The following is a 6,000-nucleotide window of genomic DNA, read 5'->3' on the forward strand; positions in this document are numbered from 1 at the left end:
AAATTAAAATAGGATCATACGGATCAACATGATCCACAAGAAGCTTACGAATCAACTTGATCTGTACGACTCTTACGGATCAACTTGATCCGTAGGCTTGTTGCGGATCAACTTGATCCATAGGCTTGATCATTTCATACTTCAATCCAATTCTTCAGTTGGGTTGCTCTCTATTCATTCCATTTCAGAGGCCTTCAAGAACAGTGCTAGAACCTCCATGGTTGCAAAGCCCTTCAACGTTATCTTCCTCCTCCTCCCTTTACTCTCTTTGGTACCCAACACACTCCTCTCTCTCTCTCTCAACTTATTTTTCCCTCCCTCCCTCCCTCCCTAATCAGAATATAAAATGAACAATTTTGAATTTCCCAACACTCAAAATTCAGCAACTTTTGGGTTAAAGTCTCAATCTTTTCCACTTTAGGCAAGTTTCGATGTGATGGGTGTTGTTTGTTTGTGATCAGGTGGTGGTGGGGCATGGAATTGTGGAATCGGAATAGTACCCATTGGTTGTGAGCACGTGGCCCTTTATCGAGGCTGTTAGGGCTGCATGGAGGGCTGTTGATGCTGGCTCTTCAGCTGTGGATTCTGTGGTTGAAGGATGCTCTGCTTGTGAGGAACTCATATGTGATGGGATAGGTTGGAACATAACAAGGATTTTTCAATATCAATATTTCAACTTAATTTTGTCTTTTATTTAATGGAACCTATAAATTGTGTGTGTGAACTTGTCTCTCCATATTGTGATTTTTAAGTATTTGGTAATTGATTTTGATAAAGGCCCATTTTGGATAACTCAATAAATACTTATAGGAGTAAAAAAAAATAAGATTACAAAATGAATTAAACTACTATAAGTTAAAATCAATTTATATCCTTAGACTTTTTACATAATCTCTCTCATCTAACTTTCTTAAAGCTGAGGTGCATAAGTTGATTTAACTTATGGGTGACGTTTGGTTCATTGCCTTTTATTATCTTTTCTTATAAGTGCTTATTAAGAAGATTAACCAAACTCAAATTGATAACTCTGTGTGTGTGTGCTCTGTGTGTGTGTGTGTATGTGTGTGTGTGTGTGTGTGTGTGTGTGTGTGTGTGTGTGTGTGTGTGTGTGTGTGTGTGTGTGTGTGTAGAGGGTGAGGGGGTGTTAATGTTATTGGAATTTGGAAACAATGTGAACTTATCTCTCCATATTGTGATTTTGAAGTATTTGATTGATGATTTTGACTAAGAGCTTCTTCTATTATTGTTGAGTGCTTATTGGGGATGATACTAACACTAGGTTCACAAAATAATATTTACTCGACTTTATGGCCAGAAACTTGCTATATGATTCATATGCTTTACTATTATAGGCAACTTGTATATTATACTTTGCAACTTAGCAAAATTTATGTTCTAGTTTGACTTGTTTTGTTGTGGTTTATTAACAACTTATTTGGAAGATAGGCATTGGCAATAAAGCTTGGTAGGAAGAGGAGAGTTGTGAAAATTTCTCTTTATTTTACCCCTATAAGAATGAATCAGACAAACTTTTGATGTTGTTTTTGTTCTTTCTATGCATAGTTCTTAACTATCCTAATTCCTAAGATTTGGTCTTTTTGGGGTTTTTTGTTCATGATAAGTACACTTATGGATGCCTTTTGGATATCCTACTCTAAACAGTTGGTCCGGGTGGAAGTCCAGATGAGAATGGAGAAACTACAATTGATGCTTTGATAATGGATGTGGTAACTACCAATCACCATGCTCTACATCTGCTGATTATTTTGTGCCTTGCTTTATACTTTTTCATGCATTGGCATGATTTTTGGTCCTATCTTCTGCTAAGCGGATGCATAGGTGACAATGGAAGTAGGAGTTGTTGCAACCATGAGATATGTAAAGAATGGAATTAAAGCTGCCAGGTTAGTGATGTAACATACTGAACACACTTTGCTGGTAGGAGAGAAAGCATCAGAATTTGCTATTTCAAGTACGGATCAAGTACGAGCTTGAGTTCTTGTGGATCAAGTACGGATCAAGTTGATCCGTAAGCTAGTTACGGATCAACTTGGTCTGCAACTAGCTTACGAATCAACTTGGTTCGTATTAAGCTTCAACCTATGCGGATCATCTATCACTACTGCGGATCATCTACAACCTATGTGGATCATCTACATTCTACCCTATCACTAATGCGGATCAGATCAATGCATACGTGGATCAAGTAATAGCCACACAACACCACCAACAATGGAAACGCAGACGACAGGGAGGGAGTGGCTTACCTCGACAATGCCGCGAGCTGAAGAAGAAGAAGACGAACACACCACGGTACGCGCCGCAAGCACAACCAACGGAGATAAGGAACAACGGCGCACGGGGTCACCAAGGACGTTGTGACTGAAGAAGCTGAAGAAGAAGGGAGCTACTGAAGACGAAGCGAAGAGGAAGCTGAAGAAGAAGGTGACGCGTGAAAAAAAGGAGGTTAGGTGGACAAAAGCTTTTTAAAAAATGCCAGGATTATTTTTGTCTTTTCCATTAAAGTGTTGGGTGCACCAGCAATAATGCTGGGTGCACCTAGCATCAACCTAACTAAAAGCACAAGTAGTTTCGGCATAGAGTAGGGGACCCAACCCAACAACCCCAATCTCTACAGCTTTATTTGGATTTTCTTCCTGCACCTAGCATATTTCTTCTACACCCAACATAATTTTAAACATTTCAACCTTACCCATGTTTACTACTTCTTCTTCGTTCCTTCTTTCTTTCTTCTACACCATTCAATTGCAGTTTTTTTTGGTTGAGTTCCTCCCTTCATGTTGTGGTTGGTTTGGTCGAGGTGTATTGCCATGGTGGTTCGTTCATAATTCGCATTGAGTTTGTGGTTGTCGTCGTGATGGGTGTTACGGTGCAACGGCGGAGGATGCTAGTTTTTTTCATCTACAACTTCAATCTATGCCATACGAATTGGCAATCCCTAAAGTTCATACAGATTACCAATTTGTAAGAACCAATTTGTATGGGCCATACAAATTTCTTATCCGTATAGGTTCAATACACAAAAGAAAAAAAAAAACACATAGGGTGATAGCAGGACTCACGGCAAAAATAGTGGGACGATAGCAGACACCAATGAGGAGCACACACGGATTGATGAAGATCAAGCATGGATTGAAGAGAAGATGAGAGAATTTGAGAGGAGAAATCCTGTAAGCATGAATGAATGGTGTAGACGGATTCCCAAGCCGTATTTCACATTTTAAGTGTGAATGAATGAGGGACAAAATTAGTTTTTCACTCTATATGCTGGGTGTAAAAGAAATTGTGCATGGGGCAGGAAGAAAATTCCAACTTTATTTTACGTAATAGGCTCGTCACAAAGAGGTAAGCCTGTCAAAGGAGCCCATGAGATCAGTCTTCAAACTTTCAAGTGTCACTAATATACTAAATTAGTTCCTAAAATTATGATTTGAGTATAAGTCACTTTAATTCATGAAATTTAAAAATGACATTTTAGTTTTTGAAATTATTAAGTGTTAATATATTTTTTATTTACCATAATATTTATACAACAATATTTACCTCCAGAAGTAATGATTAATTTTCATCGGGCTATGAGTATACTTAAGGTGAATATTCATTTTTCAATATGGTCTATTCCATACACATGATCAAAATTTGAATCCTGAACAACTTGATTAAGAGATACAAGTCTTGTGTCGACCGTTGTGGATAAGTGTTAATCATTTAATTCTTATTTATATAATTCAAAAATACAAATAACCATTACTTAATCATTTCAAAGATTAAAATATTTTTATAATTTTAAGGATTAAATTAACCTTTTTAAGAGAAAGGATTAAGTTAACCGATTATCATGATTCTAGTTTCTAGAGACTAATTTAATATGTTACTCAACTTTAATAATCGCCATATTTGGTTAGATGTTGGAACCAAGATTTCAGATGTCACATTCTTTTCCAAACCTCATTTTTTGTCGCCACAAAGAAACCCTTCTCTCCGTTGCCACGTTCTCCATATTTTTTTCCTGCCGATTTGAACTTTATAACTTGCCTCCAAAGCAATCTCAACAAACGAAACTAATATATTTTTGAAGCTTCCATTGCATGACTAGAAGTTTTGGTGAAAATTTGGCAGCAAAAATTACACAAAATTTTTGTAAATTGCCCCGTTTAGTTTAGCCAAAATTTGTTTTGAGATGTAAAATTATATCCCTATATTCAAATATAAACTACTCACCTGGTTGAGAATTCTTTTAAATATCGTATTTATGGGAAAACAGCCTCAATATCAAATTAATCTCATTCTTGAAGGGGTTGATTTTATTTTATTTTATTTTTATTGAGAATTTAGATGTGAATTACGTCGTGGGATTATTAATTATACCTTTATAATCAAAGTATATTGTCTTCGTTCCTTAAGAATGGCCATACAGAACAACGCAATGATATCCTCCTTACCAACATTGATGTGTAAGTCTTTATAATTATTAATGGTACCCTTTTAGCATGCCCATGTATATCATTACGTGTTGGAAACCTATTTGTTCATGGTTAAAAGGATATAACGAGAAATTATAACATGATTCCAGATGATTATGGCCTTACCTAATCTTCATATGACTCGCAGTCGAATGTTATTAAACTTTTTACTGATCTTCATGGAGTAATAATTTATAACGCGTTAGCAGAGCAGTGGCGTTATTGTGTGCATCACAATCTATGAGTATGTTGTAAGCAAATTCATTTTCAAACGATTATCGTGTTTATATAATTATGCACGGTAATGAGGGACCCTCATCAAATATACTTGACAAGCGTTCCTTCGAAGCATCAATGCATAACCTTCCCAACCGTATATATGGTCGGAACATATAGCCAAAATTGGAACTATGCATTTCCATAAAAATAGTTCAATATTGGGCAAGCAAAGGAAATAGGTATAAATTACACAACTCTAATCTGCCCTTGATTTTTCTTCATTGGCAATCCATCATAACCGATCATGTTAAACTACTACAGATGAGTTCAGTTCCTATTGGAAGGTTTAGTTTAGTCAAAGGGCATTATGATTGCAACAGAATAATTCCACTCAACCACTATTTCGTATCTCATAATGGAAGTGAGAAAGAGCACTTAATAATTATCGAACTGGGTGTAGTTTGTAAAATAAATAGATACTGATCTAAACATGTAAATTAATTTAAATGGTATATTCAGATCAAACAATGGAAATTAAATATTACGAGCATACCTTCAGTCATTACAAATCGAACGCGAAGCGGCGCATACACGAACCTGAAGGCAGTTTTGTTCTTCCAGACCCTTACTCGCTTTAAATAGATGATGTATTTTTTCTGAATAGAGAAGTGGGTTTGGTGATACAAAATTGAGAGCACCACATCCTATTTAAAGAGTCTGTCCATCACAGAGCTCAACCAATTTGTTATCAGAACGTGAGATAGAGGATGGGTACGTGATTTGTTACTGAAGGTGGTTGCAAAGATAGGAGTTGAATATGGAAGGAAAATGGAGCAGATTCAGAAAACAAAATTCCCAAAATTTGCAATGGGAAATAACTAAAACAGAACGTGAAACATGGGGAAAAATAAAGCTTGAACGTGGGCCATTCCATCATTCTCCCACTTGGTCCATTTAACTCAACATCAACCATAATAAGAAACATAATATATGAGTCATGACGATAGGTCCTCTGATGATGAGTAGTATCTTCCATGTACCATAATATATCAAGTCTCTCAACACTAGCTCTCAACTTAATGAATAAACCATATATTTATTCTATATCTAAACCGAATGATTTTTCTCGAAATAAATAAATATGTGCACAAAACCATATGATAAAATATCTAACTGAATAAGAGTTTCATTGAAAATAACAAATGCACGTACAATGAAATTACATCACGGAACCAAGTCTCATTCGTATTACATGATCCTTAAAATTCTTTAGTGGCATGCCTTTAGTTAAAGGATC

General features: G+C 36.0%; 1 pseudogene; it reads left to right on the top strand.

Annotated features, from left to right (window-relative positions):
• The first annotated feature begins 217 nt into the window (after positions 1-217).
• LOC114410511 lies at positions 218-1,995 on the top strand (annotated as a pseudogene).
• Positions 1,996-6,000: the final 4,005 nt, after the last annotated feature.

The sequence above is a fragment of the Glycine soja genome, chromosome 4, assembly GCF_004193775.1.
Source record: "Glycine soja cultivar W05 chromosome 4, ASM419377v2, whole genome shotgun sequence".
In the NCBI taxonomy this organism is placed as follows: Eukaryota; Viridiplantae; Streptophyta; class Magnoliopsida; order Fabales; family Fabaceae; genus Glycine; species Glycine soja.